Raw genomic sequence first — 21751 nt, forward strand, 5'->3', positions numbered from 1 at the left:
GCAAGAAAGGCTCAAATCTGTAAACCAGAAGTAACATATCTGGGGTACCTGCTAAGAGGAGGGCAATGCTGGTTACCGGACGCCCGGAAGCAGACTGTTCTGCAGATCCCCAGGCCACAATCCACCTGACAAGTAAGGGAATTCCTGGGATCGGCGGGATTTTGTAGACTATGGATCCCTGGGTACACAGAGATGGCTAAACCCTTGTATCAGGCAACACAGGGACAACAGCCATTTAATTGGACAGAAGAAGCCGAGTCGGCTTTCCAACAGATCAAAACCACCCTACTCTCTGCGCCCGCCCTGGGACTACCTGATGTCACCAAGCCCTTCCACTTACACGTGGACGAGAGCAAGGGAGTCGCCAAGGCGGTGTTAACTCAGAACTTAGGCCCCTGGCGGAGGCCAGTTGCCTACCTGTCAAAGAAATTAGACCCAGTGGCTGCTGGGTGGCCCCCTTGTCTCCGAATGATTGCTGCCACGGCCCTGATGGTACAAGATGCTGATAAACTTGTCATGGGTCAAGAATTACGGGTCGTTACTCCACATGCCATCAAGGGTGTACTCAAACAGCCACCTGATCGATGAATAAGTAACGCCCAGCTCACCCACTATCAAGGACTACTACTAAACCCCCTCAGGATAACTTTCCCCAACAACCTTAAACCCTGCCTCGCTGCTACCCAACCCGGACCTAAACGCCCCGCTCCGTGATTGCACCGAGATACTAGCTCAGGTGCACGGAATTCGAGACCTGCAGGACCGCCCACTTCCTGACGCTGACCTCGTTTGGTTCACCGATGGGAGCAGCTTCATACACCAAGGCCAGAGGTATGCTGGAGCAGCAGTGACTTCAGAGACCGAGGTATTCTGGGCAGAACCCCTGCCCCCGGAGACGTCGGCCCAGAGGGCCGAACTGATAGCGCTCATCCAAGCTCTCACCTTAGGGGAAGGAAAGAAACTGACAGTATACACAGACAGCCGATATGCTTTTGCTACAGCGCATATACATGGGGCCATTTACAGGGAGCGAGGGTTACGAACAGCTGAAGGAAAAGAGGTAAAAAACAAAAAGAGATTCTAGCCCTATTAACAGCCCTATGGAAACCGGAAAAATTGGCTATTGTACATTGCCCAGGGCATCAGAAACCAATCACTCCGATTGCTCGAGGCAACTCTCTGGCAGACCAAACCGCAAGGAGTATGGCAAAGACTCCCAGCCAACTCCTTGCACTGCAGCTCCCTGATCTGGGCCCCCGGGACTTGCCATATCTCCCTGATTATTCTGGAAAAGATCTCCAGTGGATCGACAAACTTCCCCTGAAACGGATCCAGAATGGGTGGTGGACTGATACTAATGACCAAACTATCCTACCGGAAAAATTAGGACAACAAGTGTTAGAACACCTGGGTGCCCGGCGGATGATAGCCCTGATCAGACGCTCCACGCTCAAAATCAGACATATAGCCGAGACGGCCGGCAGCATCGTGACAAGTTGCAAAGTCTGCCGCTTAGCAACGCCTATCCCCAACCTCAGGCTGCAACGGGAACAAGTCTCAGGGGAACCTGGCCCGGTATTTACTGGGAAGTAGATTTTACTGAGATAAAGCAGGAAAATACGGATATCGGTACTTACTTGTCTTTGTAGATACTTTCTCAGGGTGGACTGAAGCATTCCCAACCAAAAGAGAAACCGCTCAGGTTGTAGCAAAGAAAATTCTGGAAGACATCCTCCCCAGGTATGGCTTCACCGTCCAGATAGGGTCAGATAATGGGCCGGCCTTCGTTGCTAAGGTAAGTCAGGATTTGGCTTCCATCCTTGGGGCAAATTGGAAACTACATTGCGCTTACAGGCCCCAAAGTTCAGGACAGGTAGAAAGGATGAATCGGACCTTAAAAGAGACCTTAACTAAACTGACTATGGAGACTGGCACTAATTGGGTGGTCCTCCTCCCCTATGCTCTGTTCCGGGCCCGTAATACCCCTTACAGACTGGGCCTTACCCCCTATGAAATCATGTATGGCAGACCCCCACCCCTGGTTCCTAGCCTAAAAGATGATTTGCTCAAATCTGAAACAGAAAATGTCTCTGAACTCTTATTTTCCCTACAAGCCTTACAGAAAGTTCATCAGGAAATCTGGCCCAAGCTGAAGGAACTATATGAAACCGGTCCCCCACCGACACCCCATCCGTACCAGCTGGGAGACTGGGTCCTGGTTAAGTGACACCGACAAGAGACCCTAGAACCCAGGTGGAAGGGACCACTCCAGGTACTCCTAACCACACCCACCGCCCTGAAGGTAGAAGGCATCACGTCGTGGATCCACTACACCCACGTCAAACCAGTGGACCCGACCTCCGACCTTCTTGGGCCAATCACGGCAGCGACAGGAGCACCGGCTACATGGACTGTGGACAGAGCTAAGAACAACCCCTTAAAACTCACCCTGCGCCGGCAGCATAGCTCACTGCAAACATGCAGCTAGGTAGTTTAACCCTAACATTAGTGGCCCTGGTGGCCGCTGGGGCAAACACAAAATCAGCTCCTAATCCATTTGTCTGGAGATTCTGGCTTTATGAAAACCAAACCCACCCTGGGCAACCTCATAAGCCCGGAAATTATTGGCCAGTGCTGATTGCCCCTCCTCAGGGTACAATGACCCAATCCTGCTAAATTTTACTGGTTTTCAGATAGCCAAACCAATGGTGCCAATAATATGTTTTGAGTTTGACGAGACTGAATACAATTGTAAACACTATTGGTGGCACCAAAACGCAGGCTGCCCCTATGGCTACTGCAACATGCATAAACCTCGGGTGTGGAGGCCAGACACAGAAGGCTGGAGGCCAAGATCCGAGAACTGGAATTTCGGGCAAGGTACCCGAGACACAGGTAAAATGTATACCTGGATAGTTAAGGACCCTTGAAACTCCCGCTGGACCACGCCTCAACATGGGGCGGTATACTATTCTCCTTCCTCCACGTGGCCTAGCAGTCACCTCTATCTGTGGCGTGGCCTAGTTCAGGTACGGCCCCTGGTCCATGGAGATATCCAATGACAGGAGAACAGACTAACACAAGATTTACGTCCTTTCTCCTGGTTAGAATTATTACAAGAAGGATTAGAACTTGCTAACCTTACAGGACTTCACAACTTGTCTGGCTGCTTTCTGTGTGCCACCCTAGGGCGCCCACCACTAACCGCTGTCCCTCTGCCATGGGAATCCTCTACCCAAACTAACAACCTCCATAATCCCTTGAATGCCCCTATTCCTAATGTGCCACTGTACCTGAACCCCAGTCAGGAGAAGTTTCCCTTCTGTTTTTCAGGCACTAACTCCAGCCTCTGCAACATCACGGCAACGCCCCCTAATACCACCCTAAGGGCCCCGCCGGGCATATTCTTTTGGTGTAATGGGACATTATTTAAGAACCTATCTGGTCCCTCTGTTACCACCCTACTGTGTCTTCCTGTCACATTAGTTCTCTGGTTAACTCTACTAACTGCCGGCGAGGTCCTGGGGTACACGGCAACTGGACTAGTACTGCTACTCACCCAGCCCCTAGGCCGAGACCAGCACGAGCCATATTTCTCCCCCTCATTGTAGGAATCTCCCTCACCTCATCCCTCATTGCGGCCGGACTGGCAGGGGGAGCACTAGGTCACACCCTCATAGAAAGCAACAAATTGCACCAACAATTTGCCATTGCTATGGAGGAGTCGGCTGAGTCCCTTGCCTCCCTTCAGCGACAGCTCACATCCCTAGCTCAGGTAACCTTGCAGAACCAGAGGGCCCTAGACCTACTCACTGCTGAAAAAGGTGGTACATGTATGTTCCTAAAAGAAGACTGCTGTTTCTACATAAATGAGTCAGGGCTTGTAGAGAACAGGGTCCAACAGCTACGCAAGTTAAGCATAGAAATGAAAAAACAGCAATTTGCCTCAGCTGCAAACCAATGGTGGAATTCCTCTATGTTTTCTCTGTTAGCCCCCTTCTTTGGACCCCTGCTAAGTCTACTATTTCTGTTTACCGTAGGACCCTGTGTTATTAACCGAATTTTGCAGTTTGTCAGGGAAAGGTTTGACACCATACAGCTCATGGTCCTCAAAGCCCAATACCAACCTGTAGACACTGAAGCAGAATCAGACTTATGAGACCCAAGATTGGCTCCAGAGGTACCTGAGAAAGGCGGGAATGAAAGAGCACAAAACATTCACACATTCCTCAGCCCTGGGCCCAGCACAAACACATTCTCCATATATCTCAACTTCCTGAGCCCACACAAACACATTCACACATTCCTCAGCCCTGGGCTCAGCACAAACACATTCCTCCATATATCTCAACTTCCTGAGCCCAGCACAAACACATTCCTCCATATATCTCAACTTTGGAAAAACACCACCTGGAGAGTCCCCCGATAAGGTCACAACTGTTTGTGGCTTTACTGAAAGTGCGGGAACCAATAGAAAACTACTAAATCTTTAACTTAAAAAAAACCAACCATTGTAATGCTGTAACCAAAAGAATACCCTTGTTCCTCTGTAACTTAGCATATCCTGTTTACATCGGGCTATAAAAAGCGAGCACACGTATCGTTCGGGGCCCTCTTGTACGTTGTGGAATGGAGGGACCAAGTTCGAACTTGCAGTAAAGATCCTTGCCGCTTGGCTTTGACTCTGGACTCTGGTGGTCTTCGGGGAACAAACGGTCTGGGCATAACATTTGGGGGCTCGTCCGGGATTCCCCAAGCCCACCAGACCCCTGGTCAATGGATCTACCAGGAGCTGCAGATAGGTGAGCGGCTCGTCTCTGTCTGTCTTGTCTGTCTGTATCTGTTCTGAACCTGTGTCTGTGACTCGCGAGGTCTGAAACTGAAGCTGACACAGTCCTGGTGGACGCGCTATAGGACGGCCAGCGGAGACTGGTGGGAGACGTCCCCTGGCTCTCGCCTGATTTAGATTTCTATCTGAACTGATTCTGACCCGGACTTCCAGAGCGCGCTTGCGGCTAGGTATTATAGATACTCCAGTTTTCCTTTGCAGGAATCCTAACCCATATTCTTTTGCAGGAAGAGACTACAAACTATTACAGAATGGGTAATATCCAGAGCACACCCCTATCTCTCCTTATAAATAATTTCAAGGATGTTAGAGCAAGGGGCCATGATCTTAGTGTGGAAATCAGGAGAAGAAAGCTAATTACTCTGTGCCGTTCCGAATGGCCCGCCTTTAATGTAGGGTGGCCACCCGAAGGGACATTCTGTCTTCCTGTCATCACTAGAGTAAAGTCCAAGGTTTTCCTACCTGGGCGGGCTGGCCACCTGGATCAAATCCCATATATCCTCATATGGCAGGACCTAGTTGAGAACCCGCCCCCTTGCCTGTCCCCTTTCCTGCTAGCCCCTGGACCCTGTAAGACACTGGTTGCTCGGCCACTAAAAGCAACTGACTGCCCCCCCATCCCGTTTTACCTGATAGTGAGGACCCACTGTCCACAGAACCCCCTCCGTACCCCTTCGGGCCCCAGGCCTCAGCCCCCTGGGCTGAGCCACAGGAAGAGGCAGGCGGACGGGAGGCGGACAGTGCACCCAAGCCCACTGAAAGCGAAAGTAACTCTGAAGGGCCGGCGGGGCGGACGCGAGGGCGTACTTTGCGGATCAGCCCCCCCCCCCAGCCGCCTGACTCCACAGTGGCTCTACCCCTTCGGGAAATAGGACACCCGGATGACACGGGAATCCCCAGGTTCCAGTACTGGCCATTCTCCACCAGCGATCTGTATAACTGGAAGACTCTGAGTGCCTGGTTTTCAGACAACCCCAAAGATTTAATGGCTTTACTAGATAGTGTCATGTTCACCACCAGCCCACTTGGGATGATTGTCAGCAGCAGCTCCGAATATTGTTCACAACGGAGGAGCAAGAGAGAATACAGGTAGAAGCTAGAAAGCTGGTCCCGGGGGACGACGGTCAACCGACTGCCAACCCCAACCTCATAAATGTGACTTTTCCTCTGACCAGGCCGGCGTGGGACTACAACATGGCAGAAGGTAGGGGACGGCTACACCTTTATCGCCAGACTCTAATGGCGGGTCTCCGGGCAGCTGCTCACAAGCCCACTAATTTGGCTAAAGTATACTCTGTTCTGCAGAGAAAGGCGGAAAGCCTTTCCCTACTTAGAAAGATTAATTAACCTACTTAGAAAGATTAATTAACCTACTTAGAAAGATTAATGGAAGCTTTTAGACAGTACACCCCCATAGACCCAGAGGCCCCAGGAAGTCAGGCAGCTGTTGTAATGTCTGTTGTAAATCAGGCGGCCCCAGATATTAAGAAGAAACTCCAGAAATTAGAAGACTTAGAGGGAAAACAGATTCAGGACTTTCTTCAGATAGCGGGTTTACAATAATAGAGATACTCCAGAGGAAAGGCAATTTAAGGCCACTGAAAAAATGACCAAGGTCCTGGCAGCAGTAGTACAGAAAGAGCATCTACAGCCAGAGAACACCCAACCTAGGCAGTCCCCCAGACATGATAATCTGAGCAAAGACCAGTGTGCCTACTGTAAGGATGCTGGCCACTGGATAAAAGACTGCCCCAAAAAGAAACAACGCAGAGGACAGGGACCCCCTAGGTCTACACCCGTACTAGTCACTCAAGATGAAGACTAGGGAAGACGGGGTTCGGACCCCCTCCCCGAACCTAGGGTAACTTTGCAAGTGGAGGGGTCCCCAGTTCAGTTTTTGGTCAATACGGGAGCACAGCACTCGGTCCTAGTTAAAACCAATGGAAAATTATCCTCCAAGTCCTCATGGGTGCAAGGGGCCATAGGGATTAAGAAATACCCCTGGACAACACAAAGAACAGTAAACCTTGGAGCCAAGAATGTAACCCATTCTTTCCTGGTATCCCCGAGAGCCCCTGTCCCCTACTAGGGAGAGACCTGCTAACTAAGATGGGAGCGCAGATCCATTTCCTCCTTGAGGGGCCCGTCGTGACCAACTCCCAAAATCAACCCGTGTCCGTCCTGACCGTAACCCTAGAAGATGAGTACCGGCTCCACCAGGAGCGAGCGGCCCCTGACCAGGACATAGCAACCTGGCTCCAGCAATATCCAGGAGCTTGGGCAGAAACGGGGGGCTTAGGATTAGCAAAACACCGTCCTGCCTTGTTTGTTGAACTCAAGTCTGGGACAGACCCCGTTCGGGCACGCCAATACCCGATGCCCCTAGAGGCCAAAGAAGGGATTGCACCACATATTCGCCGGCTCCTCGACCAAGGGGTCCTTCGCCCATGTCACTCACCTTGGAATACTCCACTGTTGCCGGTACGGAAACCCAATAGCAGAGAGTACAGACCTGTACAAGACTTGAGAGAAATCAATAAGAGGGTTATGGACATACATCCAACTGTGCCTAACCCGTACACCCTCCTGAGTACCCTAAACCCTAAACATCAATGGTACACTGTTTTGGATTTGAAAGATGCTTTCTTCAGTTTGCCTTTAGCCCCAAAGAGTCAAAAGCTCTTCGCCTTCGAGTGGACTGACCTGAGAGGGGCATAAGTGGCCAACTGACATGGACCAGACTGCCGCAGGGATTCAAAAACTCCCCTACCCTGTTCGATGAAGCTCTCCATGAAGATCTGGGTGAGTACCGACGCAAACACCCTGAAATAACCTTACTACAGTATGTCGATGACTTCCTGATTGCGGCCGAAACCCAAGAAGCTTGTATCCAAGGGACCAAGGGTCTCTTACAAGCTCTAGGGGATCTGGGCTACCGAGCCTTGGCAAGAAAGGCTCAAATCTGTAAACCAGAAGTAACATATCTGGGGTACCTGCTAAGAGGAGGGCAATGCTGGTTACCGGACGCCCGGAAGCAGACTGTTCTGCAGATCCCCAGGCCACAATCCACCTGACAAGTAAGGGAATTCCTGGGATCGGCGGGATTTTGTAGACTATGGATCCCTGGGTACACAGAGATGGCTAAACCCTTGTATCAGGCAACACAGGGACAACAGCCATTTAATTGGACAGAAGAAGCCGAGTCGGCTTTCCAACAGATCAAAACCACCCTACTCTCTGCGCCCGCCCTGGGACTACCTGATGTCACCAAGCCCTTCCACTTACACGTGGACGAGAGCAAGGGAGTCGCCAAGGCGGTGTTAACTCAGAACTTAGGCCCCTGGCGGAGGCCAGTTGCCTACCTGTCAAAGAAATTAGACCCAGTGGCTGCTGGGTGGCCCCCTTGTCTCCGAATGATTGCTGCCACGGCCCTGATGGTACAAGATGCTGATAAACTTGTCATGGGTCAAGAATTACGGGTCGTTACTCCACATGCCATCAAGGGTGTACTCAAACAGCCACCTGATCGATGAATAAGTAACGCCCAGCTCACCCACTATCAAGGACTACTACTAAACCCCCTCAGGATAACTTTCCCCAACAACCTTAAACCCTGCCTCGCTGCTACCCAACCCAGACCTAAACGCCCCGCTCCGTGATTGCACCGAGATACTAGCTCAGGTGCACGGAATTCGAGACCTGCAGGACCGCCCACTTCCTGACGCTGACCTCGTTTGGTTCACCGATGGGAGCAGCTTCATACACCAAGGCCAGAGGTATGCTGGAGCAGCAGTGACTTCAGAGACCGAGGTATTCTGGGCAGAACCCCTGCCCCCGGAGACGTCGGCCCAGAGGGCCGAACTGATAGCGCTCATCCAAGCTCTCACCTTAGGGGAAGGAAAGAAACTGACAGTATACACAGACAGCCGATATGCTTTTGCTACAGCGCATATACATGGGGCCATTTACAGGGAGCGAGGGTTACGAACAGCTGAAGGAAAAGAGGTAAAAAACAAAAAAGAGATTCTAGCCCTATTAACAGCCCTATGGAAACCGGAAAAATTGGCTATTGTACATTGCCCAGGGCATCAGAAACCAATCACTCCGATTGCTCGAGGCAACTCTCTGGCAGACCAAACCGCAAGGAGTATGGCAAAGACTCCCAGCCAACTCCTTGCACTGCAGCTCCCTGATCTGGGCCCCCGGGACTTGCCATATCTCCCTGATTATTCTGGAAAAGATCTCCAGTGGATCGACAAACTTCCCCTGAAACGGATCCAGAATGGGTGGTGGACTGATACTAATGACCAAACTATCCTACCGGAAAAATTAGGACAACAAGTGTTAGAACACCTGGGTGCCCGGCGGATGATAGCCCTGATCAGACGCTCCACGCTCAAAATCAGACATATAGCCGAGACGGCCGGCAGCATCGTGACAAGTTGCAAAGTCTGCCGGCTTAGCAACGCCTATCCCCAACCTCAGGCTGCAACGGGAACAAGTCTCAGGGGAACCTGGCCCGGTATTTACTGGGAAGTAGATTTTACTGAGATAAAGCCAGGAAAATACGGATATCGGTACTTACTTGTCTTTGTAGATACTTTCTCAGGGTGGACTGAAGCATTCCCAACCAAAAGAGAAACCGCTCAGGTTGTAGCAAAGAAAATTCTGGAAGACATCCTCCCCAGGTATGGCTTCACCGTCCAGATAGGGTCAGATAATGGGCCGGCCTTCGTTGCTAAGGTAAGTCAGGATTTGGCTTCCATCCTTGGGGCAAATTGGAAACTACATTGCGCTTACAGGCCCCAAAGTTCAGGACAGGTAGAAAGGATGAATCGGACCTTAAAAGAGACCTTAACTAAACTGACTATGGAGACTGGCACTAATTGGGTGGTCCTCCTCCCCTATGCTCTGTTCCGGGCCCGTAATACCCCTTACAGACTGGGCCTTACCCCCTATGAAATCATGTATGGCAGACCCCCACCCCTGGTTCCTAGCCTAAAAGATGATTTGCTCAAATCTGAAACAGAAAATGTCTCTGAACTCTTATTTTCCCTACAAGCCTTACAGAAAGTTCATCAGGAAATCTGGCCCAAGCTGAAGGAACTATATGAAACCGGTCCCCCACCGACACCCCATCCGTACCAGCTGGGAGACTGGGTCCTGGTTAAGTGACACCGACAAGAGACCCTAGAACCCAGGTGGAAGGGACCACTCCAGGTACTCCTAACCACACCCACCGCCCTGAAGGTAGAAGGCATCACGTCGTGGATCCACTACACCCACGTCAAACCAGTGGACCCGACCTCCGACCTTCTTGGGCCAATCACGGCAGCGACAGGAGCACCGGCTACATGGACTGTGGACAGAGCTAAGAACAACCCCTTAAAACTCACCCTGCGCCGGCAGCATAGCTCACTGCAAACATGCAGCTAGGTAGTTTAACCCTAACATTAGTGGCCCTGGTGGCCGCTGGGGCAAACACAAAATCAGCTCCTAATCCATTTGTCTGGAGATTCTGGCTTTATGAAAACCAAACCCACCCTGGGCAACCTCATAAGCCCGGGAAATTATTGGCCAGCGCTGATTGCCCCTCCTCAGGGTACAATGACCCAATCCTGCTAAATTTTACTGGTTTTCAGATAGCCAAACCAATGGTGCCAATAATATGTTTTGAGTTTGACGAGACTGAATACAATTGTAAACACTATTGGTGGCACCAAAACGCAGGCTGCCCCTATGGCTACTGCAACATGCATAAACCTCGGGTGTGGAGGCCAGACACAGAAGGCTGGAGGCCAAGATCCGAGAACTGGAATTTCGGGCAAGGTACCCGAGACACAGGTAAAATGTATACCTGGATAGTTAAGGACCCTTGAAACTCCCGCTGGACCACGCCTCAACATGGGGCGGTATACTATTCTCCTTCCTCCACGTGGCCTAGCAGTCACCTCTATCTGTGGCGTGGCCTAGTTCAGGTACGGCCCCTGGTCCATGGAGATATCCAATGACAGGAGAACAGACTAACACAAGATTTACGTCCTTTCTCCTGGTTAGAATTATTACAAGAAGGATTAGAACTTGCTAACCTTACAGGACTTCACAACTTGTCTGGCTGCTTTCTGTGTGCCACCCTAGGGCGCCCACCACTAACCGCTGTCCCTCTGCCATGGGAATCCTCTACCCAAACTAACAACCTCCATAATCCCTTGAATGCCCCTATTCCTAATGTGCCACTGTACCTGAACCCCAGTCAGGAGAAGTTTCCCTTCTGTTTTTCAGGCACTAACTCCAGCCTCTGCAACATCACGGCAACGCCCCCTAATACCACCCTAAGGGCCCCGCCGGCATATTCTTTTGGTGTAATGGGACATTATTTAAGAACCTATCTGGTCCCTCTGTTACCACCCTACTGTGTCTTCCTGTCACATTAGTTCTCTGGTTAACTCTACTAACTGCCGGCGAGGTCCTGGGGTACACCGGCAACTGGACTAGTACTGCTACTCACCCAGCCCCTAGGCCGAGACCAGCACGAGCCATATTTCTCCCCCTCATTGTAGGAATCTCCCTCACCTCATCCCTCATTGCGGCCGGACTGGCAGGGGGAGCCCTAGGTCACACCCTCATAGAAAGCAACAAATTGCACCAACAATTTGCCATTGCTATGGAGGAGTCGGCTGAGTCCCTTGCCTCCCTTCAGCGACAGCTCACATCCCTAGCTCAGGTAACCTTGCAGAACCAGAGGGCCCTAGACCTACTCACTGCTGAAAAAGGTGGTACATGTATGTTCCTAAAAGAAGACTGCTGTTTCTACATAAATGAGTCAGGGCTTGTAGAGAACAGGGTCCAACAGCTACGCAAGTTAAGCATAGAAATGAAAAAACAGCAATTTGCCTCAGCTGCAAACCAATGGTGGAATTCCTCTATGTTTTCTCTGTTAGCCCCCTTCTTTGGACCCCTGCTAAGTCTACTATTTCTGTTTACCGTAGGACCCTGTGTTATTAACCGAATTTTGCAGTTTGTCAGGGAAAGGTTTGACACCATACAGCTCATGGTCCTCAAAGCCCAATACCAACCTGTAGACACTGAAGCAGAATCAGACTTATGAGACCCAAGATTGGCTCCAGAGGTACCTGAGAAAGGCGGGAATGAAAGAGCACAAACACATTCACACATTCCTCAGCCCTGGGCCCAGCACAAACACATTCCTCCATATATCTCAACTTCCTGAGCCCAACACAAACACATTCACACATTCCTCAGCCCTGGGCTCAGCACAAACACATTCCTCCATATATCTCAACTTCCTGAGCCCAGCACAAACACATTCCTCCATATATCTCAACTTGGAAAAACACCACCTGGAGAGTCCCCCGATAAGGTCACAACTGTTTGTGGCTTTACTGAAAGTGCGGGAACCAATAGAAAACTACTAAATCTTTAACTTAAAAAAAAACCAACCAATTGTAATGCTGTAACCAAAAGAATACCCTTGTTCCTCTGTAACTTAGCATATCCTGTTTACATCGGGCTATAAAAAGTGAGCACATGTATCGTTCGGGGCCCTCTTGTACCTTGTGGAATGGAGGGACCAAGTTCGAACTTGCAGTAAAGATCCTTGCCGCTTGGCTTTGACTCTGGACTCTGGTGGTCTTCTTCGGGGAACAAACGGTCTGGGCATAACAGGACTAGTGAGTAGCTGGGACTACAGGCATGTGCCACCATGCCAGGCTAATCTTTATATTTTTTTTGTAGAACAAGGTATCTCTACGTTTCCCTGGATGATCTCGAACTCCTGGGCTCAAGTGATCCCCCCGCCTCAGCCTCCCAAAGTGCTGGGATTATAGGTGTGAGCCACTGCACCCAGCCAGCAACTTTCATATTCTTATATACAGAAGCATGCATGCATGAATTTTGAATTATCTGAATGTTTATCTTACAACTGAGGGCTTTCTCTCCTGTGATTTCACTATCTACATCCACATCTTCCTTGGCAATGGCAGCAATGTGAAGATACTGCTTTCATTGCACTAGGCAAATAGGAAACAAACCAATGATGCCATTTGCCAAGTGTAAATCAAATGACCTCACAATGCCTTGTATAAACAAAGATTTCACCATATTTAGAATGGAAATGTAAAATAACTGAATCACTGAATAACACAAACACTCAAAAGCATCTGTGCTTGAATGGTCAGCATCATACGCCTATTAGGAGAAAAATTTCATTTCAGCCAAACATTGTCTGTCACATTAGTTAATGGAGCTCTGAACTTTATCAATGTCATTATTTGTATTTATTTTATAAATTGATTTTGGTTTTTTGGTTATTTGAAGCCATAAACATAAGAAGTGCATACCTAGTTTTAAGCTAATGTATTTAAATATTTATGAAATTTAAATCTACACTGCTGGGAGATACAAAATTTTAAAAAATTATTTGTAATGTTATTTTTAATTGACATACGTTAAAATAGATTTTTCTGTACATTTCTGTAAGTTTAACAGATACATAGATTTGTTTAACTACTGCTACAATCAAGATACAACTGTTCCATCATCCCAAAAGCTCTCCCTTAGGCAAACACTTTGTACTCCTACTGTCTCCCAACCCTTAACGCCTAGAAACCATAATCTGTTCCCTATCACTAAATTTTGTCTTTTAAGGAATGTCATATTAATAGAATCATACAATATGTAACTGTTTGAGACTTGCTTCTTTCCCTCAAAAAAATGTCAAATTGTTGCATGTCGATAATCCATTCCCTTTCATGGCTAGATTTTCCATCGTATAGTTGTACCACAGTTTGTTTATCTAGTCACTCATTAAATTAGATTGTCCCCATTTTCAGTCATTATGAGCAGAGTAGATGGAAGTATTCATGTACATGGGTTTTGTGTGAACATAAAATATCAGTTAAGAAAATAGAAATGGAATGGATGAGTCATATGTTTTATATATATACATATGTGTGTGTGTGTGTGTGTATATATATATATGTTTAAACTTATAAGAAGCTGCTAGAGGGGGGGCGGAGCAAGATAGCCAAATAGGAACAGCTCCAGGCTCCAACTCCCAGCGCGAGCGACACAGAAGACTGGTGATTTCTGCATTTTCAACTGAGGCAAACAAGGTCTGGAGTGGACCTCAAGCAATCTCCAACAGACCTACAGCTGAAGGTCCTGACTATTCGAAGGAAAACTATCAAACAGGAAGAACACCTATACCAAAACCCCATCAGTACGTCACCATCATCAAAGACAAGAGGCAGATAAAACCACGAAGATGGGGAAGAAGCAGGGCAGAAAAGCTGGAAATTCAAAAATAAGAACGCATATCCCCCTGCAAAGGAGCGCAGCTCATCGCCAGCAACGGAACAAAACTGGTCAGAGAATGACTTTGACGAGATGAGAGAAGAAGGCTTCAGTCCATCAAACTTCTCAGAGCTAAAGGAGGAATTACGTACCCAGTGCAAAGAAACTAAAAATCTTGAAAAAAGAATGGAAGAATTCATAGCTAGAATAATTAACGCAGAGAAGGTCATAAATGAAATGACAGAGATGAAAACCACGACACGAGAAATACGTGACAAATGCACAAGCTTCAGTAACCAACTCGATCAACTGGAAGAAAGAGTATCAGTGATTGAGGATCAAAGGAATGAAGTGAAGCGAGAAGAGAAACCAAAAGAAAAAAGAAGAAAAAGAAATGAACAAAGCCTGCAAGAAGTATGGGATTATGTAAAAAGACCAAATCTACGTCTGATTGGGGTGCCTGAAAGTGAGGGGGGAAATGGAACCAAGTTGGAAAACACTCTTCAGGATATCATCCAGGAGAACTTCCCCAACCTAGTAGGGCAGGCCAACATTCAAATTCAGGAAATACAGAGAACACCACAAAGATACCCCTCCAGAAGAGCAACTCCAAGACACATAATTGCCAGATTCACCAAAGTTGAAATGAAGGAAAAAATCTTAAGGGCAGCCAGAGAGAAAGGTCAGGTTACCCACAAAGGGAAGCCCATCAGACTAACAGCAGATCTCTCGGCAGAAACTCTCCAAGCCAGAAGAGAGTGGGGGCCAATATTCAACATTCTTAAAGAAAAGAATTTTAAACCCAGAATTTCATATCCAGCCAAACTAAGTTTCATAAGTGAAGGAGAAATAAAATCCTTTACAGATAGGCAAATGCTTAGAGATTTTGTCACCACCAGGCCTGCCTTACAAGAGACCCTGAAGGAAGCACTAAACATGGAAAGGAACAACCGGGACTAACCATTGCAAAAACATGCCAAAATGTAAAGACCATCAAGGCTAGGAAGAAACTGCATCAACTAACGAGCAAAATAACCAGTAAATATCATAATGGCAGGATCAAGTTCACACATAACAATATTAACCTTAAATGTAAATGGACTAAATGCTCCAATTAAAAGACACAGACTGGCAAACTGGATAAAGAGTCAAGACCCATCAGTCTGCTGTATTCAGGAGACCCATCTCACAGGCAAAGACATACATAGGCTCAAAACAAAGGGATGGAGGAAGATCTACCAAGCAAATGGAGAACAAATAAAAAGCAGGGGTTGCAATCCTAGTCTCTGATAAAATAGACTTTAAACCATCAAAGATCAAAAGAGACAAAGAAGGCCATTACATAATGGTAAAGGGATCAATTCAACAAGAAGGGCTAGCTATCCTAAATATATATGCACCCAATACAGGAGCACCCAAATTCATAAAGCAAGTCCTTAGAGACTTACAAAGAGACTTAGACTCCCATACAATAATAATGGAAGACTTCAACACTCCACTGTCAACATTAGACAGATCAACGAGACAGAAAGTTAACAAGGATATCCAGGAATTGAACTCATCTCTGAACGAAGCGGACCTAATAGACATCTATAGAACTCTCCACCCCAAATCAACAGAATATACACTCTTCTCAGCACCACATCACACTTATTCCAAAATTGACCACATAATTGGAAGTAAAGCACTCCTTAGCAAATGTAAAAGAACAGAAATTATAACAAACTGTCTCTCAGACCACAGTGCAATCAAACTAGAACTCAGGACTAAGAAACTCAATCAAAACCGCTCAACTACATAGAAACTGAATAACCTGCTCTTGAATGACTACTGGGTACATAACGAAATGAAGGCAGAAATAAAGATGTTCTTTGAAACCAATGAGAACAAAGATACAACATACCAGAATCTCTGGGACACATTTAAAGAAGTGTGTAGAGGGAAATTTATAGCACTAAATGCCCACAAGAGAAAGCAGGAAAGATCTAAAATGGACACTCTAACATCACAATTAAAAGAACTGGAGAGGCAAGAGCAATCACATTCAAAAGCTAGCAGAAGGCAAGAAATAACTAAGATCAGAGCAGATCTGAAGGAGATAGAGACACAAAAAACCCTCCAAAAAATCAATGAATCCAGGAGTTGGTTTTTTGAAAAGATCAACAAAATTGACAGACCGCTAGCAAGAATAATAAAGAAGAAAAGAGAGAAGAATCAAATAGACACGATAAAAAATGATAAAGGGGATATCACCACGGACCCCACAGAAATAGAAACTACCATTAGAGAATACTATAAACACCTCTACGCAAATCAACTAGAAAATCTAGAAGAAATGGATAATTTCCTGGACACTTACACTGTTCCAAGACTAAACCAGGAAGAAGTTGAATCCCTGAATAGACCAATAGCAGGCTCTGAAATTGAGGCAATAATTAATAGCCTACCAACCAAAAAAAGTCCAGGACCAGATGGATTCACAGCTGAATTCTACCAGAGGTACAAGGAGGAGCTGGTACCATTCCTTCTGAAACTATTCCAACCAATAGAAAAAGAGGGAATCCTCCCTAACTCATTTTATGAGGCCAACATCATCCTGATACCAAAGCCTGGCAGAGACACAACAAAAAAAGAAAATTTTAGACCAATATCCCTGATGAACATTGATGCAAAAATCCTCAATAAAATACTGGCAAACCGGATTCAGCAGCACATCAAGAAGCTTATTCACCATAATCAAGTGGGCTTCATTCCTGGGATGCAAGGCTGGTTCAACATTTGCAAATCAATAAACGTAATCCAGCATATAAACAGAACCAAAGACAAGAACCACATGACTATCTCAATAGATGCAGAAAAGGCCTTTGACAAAATTCAACAGCCCTTCATGCTAAAAACGCTCAATAAATTCGGTATTGATGGAACGTACCTCAAAATAATGAGAGCTATTTATGACAAACCCACAGCCAATATCATACTGAATGGGCAAAAACTGGAAAAATTCCCTTTGAAAACTGGCACAAGACAGGGATGCCCTCTCTCACCACTCCTATTCAACACAGTGTTGGAAGTTCTGGCTAGGACAAGCAGGCAAGAGAAAGAAATCGGCCGGGCGCGGTGGCTCAAGCCTGTAATCCCAGCACTTTGGGAGGCCGAGACGGGCGGATCACGAGGTCAGGAGATCGAGACCATCCTGTCTAACACGGTGAAACCCCGTCTCTACTAAAAATACAAAAAATTAGCCGGGCGAGGTGGCGGGCGCCTGTAGTCCCAGCTACTCGGGAGGCTGAGGCAGGAGAATGGCCTAAACCCGGGAGGCGGAGCTTGCAGTGAGCTGAGATCCGGCCACAGCACTCCAGCCCGGGCAACAGAGCGAGACTCCGTCTCAAAAATAAAAAAAAAATAAACATAAAAAAATAAAGAAATCAAGGGTATCCAGTTAGGAAAAGAAGAAGTCAAATTGTCCCTGTTTGCAGATGACATGATTGTATATTTAGAAAACCCCATTGTCTCAGCCCAAAATCTCCTCAAGCTGATAAGCAACTTCAGCAGTCTCAGGATACAAAATTAATGTGCAAAAATCACAAGCATTCTTATATACCAGTAACAGACAAAGAGCCAAATCATTAATGAACTTCCATTCACAATTGCTTCAAAGAGAATAAAATACCTAGGAATCCAACTTACAAGAGGTGTAAAGGACCTCTTCAAGGAGAACTACAAACCACTGCTCAGTGAAACAAAAGAGGACACAAACAAATGGAAGATCATACCATGCTCACGGATAGGAAGAATCAATATCGTGAAAATGGCCATACTGCCCAAGGTTATTTATAGATTCAATGCCATCCCCATCAAGCTACCAATGACTTTCTTCACAGAATTGGAAAAAACTGCTTTAAAGTTCATATGGAACCAAAAAAGAGCCCGCATTGCCAAGACAAGCCTAAGTCATAAGAACAAAGCTGGAGGTGTCACGCTATCTGACTTCAAACTATACTACAAGGCTACAGTAACCAAAACAGCATGGTACTGGTACCAAAACAGAGATATAGACCAATGGAACAGAACAGAGTCCTCAGAAATAATACCACACATCTACAGCCATCTGATCTTTGACAAACCTGAGAGAAACAGGAAATGGGGAAAGGATTCCCTATTTAATAATTGGTGCTGGGAAAATTGGCTAGCCATAAGTAGAAAGCTGAAACTAGATCCTTTCCTTACTCCTTATACGAAAATTAATTCAAGATGGATTAGAGACTTAAATGTTAGACCTAATATCATAAAATCCCTAGAAGAAAACCTAGGTAGTACCATTCAAGACATAGGCATGGGCAAGGACTTCATGTCTAAAACACCAAAAGCAACGGCAACAAAAGCCAAAATTGACAAATGAGATCTAATTAAACTAAAGAGCTTCTGCACAGCAAAAGAAACTACCATCAGAGTGAACAGGCAACCTACAGAATGGGAGAAAATTTTTGCAATCTACTTATCTGACAAAGGGCTAATATCCAGAATCTACAAAGAACTCAAACAAATTTACAAGAAAAAAACAAACAACCCCATCAAAAAGTGGGCAAAGGATATGAACAGACATTTCTCAAAAGAAGACATCCATACAGCCAACAGACACATGAAAAAATGCTCATCATCACTCGCCATCAGAGAAATGCAAATCAAAACCACAGTGAGATACCATCTCACACCAGTTAGAATGGCAATCATTAAAAAGTCAGGAAACAACAGGTGTTGGAGAGGATGTGGAGAAATAGGAACACTTTTACACTGTTGGTGGGATTGTAAACTAGTTCAACCATTATGGAAAACAGTATGGCGATTCCTCAAGGATCTACAACTAGATGTACCATATGACCCAGCCATCCCACTACTGGGTATATACCCAAAGGATTATAAATCATGCTGCTATAAAGACACATGCACACGTATGTTTATTGTGGCACTATTCACAATAGGAAAGACTTGGAATCAACTCAAATGTCCATCGGTGACAAACTGGATTAAGAAAATGTGGCACATATACACCATGGAATATTATGCAGCCATAAAAAAGGATGAGTTTGCGTCCTTTGTAGGGACATGGATGCTGCTGGAAACCATCATTCTTAGCAATCTATCACAAGAACAGAAAACCAAACACCGCATGTTCTCACTCATAGGTGGGAACTGAACAATGAGATCACCTGGACTCAGGAAGGGGAACATCACACCTCGGGGCCTATCATGGGGAGGGGGGAGGGGGGAGGGATTGCATTGGGAGTTATACCCGATATAAATGACGAATTGATGGGTGCTGACGAGTTGATGGGTGCAGCACACCAACATGGCACAAGTATACATATGTAACAAACCTGCACGTTATGCACATGTATCCTAGAACTTAAAGTATAATAAAATCAATAAATAAATAAATAAATAATTAAAAGAAAAAAAAAAAAGAAGCTGCTAGATTGTTTTCCAGAGTGTATGCACTATTTTATATTTCCAGAAGCAATGTATGGGACGTCTAGCTGCTCTGCATCCTCATCAACACTTAGTATTTTTATTTCAGCCATTCTAATAGGTTGTGTAAGAACATTGCATTTTGGTTTTAATTTGTATTTTTCTAATGGATAGTGATGATGGCTATCTTATTTGCTAATTTTTACTCATATATTCTCTTTGGTTAAACATTTTTTCAAGTATTTTGCCCATTTTTTGATTGGGTTCTTTTCTCAATTGTTGAGTTTTGAGAGTTTGTTTATATTCTGAATCAAAGTCCTTTGTCATATATGCGGTTTGCAAATATTCTTTCAGCCTACAGATGTGTTTTTGTTTTTCTCTTAAGAGTGTCTTTCAGAGATATTTTAACTTTGATGAAGACCAGTTTATCCTTTTCATTTGTGAATTTTTCTTTGGTGACGTATCTAAGAACTTTTTCATAGCCCCAGGTCATGAAGATTCTCCTATATTATCCTCTAAAATTTTATAATCCTATACTTTATATTTACATATATAATTTAATTTGAATTAAGTTTCATAAGGTGTGAGGTCTGAGTCAAGGTGCAAATTTTTGCATATGGACATTCGGTTGTACGAACACCGTTTTTTGAAACGGCTATGCTTTACATTGAAATGTCTTTGTATTATTGTCGAAAACCAATGGTTCTTATGTGTGTGGGTCTAATTCTGTACACTATTCTTTTTTTGTTGCTCTATGTATCCATCCTTTTGCCAATGCCACACTGTCTTGATTACCATCTTGGTTACTTTATGTCTTAAAATTGGGTAGTGTTAGCTTCTAATTCTTTCTTTTGCATTATTAACATTTTTAAGGTATTTTCTTTCCATTTCTTTTTTTCAGCTATATCTCAGTATAATTTTTAGTGGTTTCTCTAGTGATTACAAAATGCATACAAACTATTCACATTTTTAGAATCAACACTTACCACTTTGAGAAGAATACGAAATCATAACGTCTTATAGGTCCATCTTCCCCATTTTATATCATAGTTGTCTTACATATTACATCTACTTCATTGAAAAGCCTATCAAAAATGTTGTAATTTTTCTTTAAACCGTCAAACATTTTAAAGTACTACATAAGAGAACCATTTATTATATTTACCTGAGTATTTACCATTTCTGGTACTCTTCTTTCCTTTTAGATGTTCCAAGTTTTCTTCTCGTATTATTTCTCTTTTGCCTGAAGAACTCCCTTCAGTAATCCTTTTGGAATAGGTCTGCTGCAACAAAATCTATCCGTTTTCTTTCATCTGGGAATTACTTTCATCTCCTTACTTCATCGATTGTAAGTTTTCTCTTTTGACGTTTGAAAAACGCAATGCCATTTCTAGCTTTTATGGCTTCTGATGTGAAATTTATATTTATTTGAATTGTGTTTCTATAACTAATCATTTTTCTTTAATTATGCTCAAGACGTTTTTCTTTGTGTTTAGTTTTTAAGAATTTCATTGTGATGTGTCTGAATATGGATATCTTTCTTTGTGAGCCTGTAGGTTTCTGTCATTTTTCCATGTTAGAGATAGGAAAATTTTTCATCCGTATCTCTTCAAATATGTTTCTGCATAGTCTTTCTCCTTCTTTCTCCTCTTCTTTGGGAACTCTGATGTCATAAATATTAGACCTAAGGCTGTAATCATTTATTTTCAACTTTTACTCTTCATTTGTCAATATTAGATAATTTCTGTTGAACTATATCCAAGTTCACTAACTCTTTCATCTACTATTTACATTCTGCTACTGAGCTCATTCAGTTCTAAAATTTCCAGTGTGTTCTCATTTATATCTCCCCCATTCTTTGCTGAGACTTTCTATTCTGACATTCATTTCAATAGTGCTCACTCTATCTTGTTTGAGTACTTTTTAAAATAGCTCTTCAAAATCTTTCTCAAATTAATCCAACATCTGTGCCATCTTGATATTTATATTTGTTGATTTTTTTTACATTAAGATATACCTAGTTGTTCATATGTTGAGTAATGATTGATTATGCTCTGAACAATTTTATTATTTTTTTGTGTGACCCTGAGACGACTTCCTTAAATCCTACAAAGAATATTG

This window comes from Trachypithecus francoisi, unplaced genomic scaffold (genome assembly GCF_009764315.1).
Source record: "Trachypithecus francoisi isolate TF-2019V2 unplaced genomic scaffold, Tfra_2.0 Lachesis_group0, whole genome shotgun sequence".
Lineage (NCBI taxonomy): Eukaryota > Metazoa > Chordata > Mammalia > Primates > Cercopithecidae > Trachypithecus > Trachypithecus francoisi.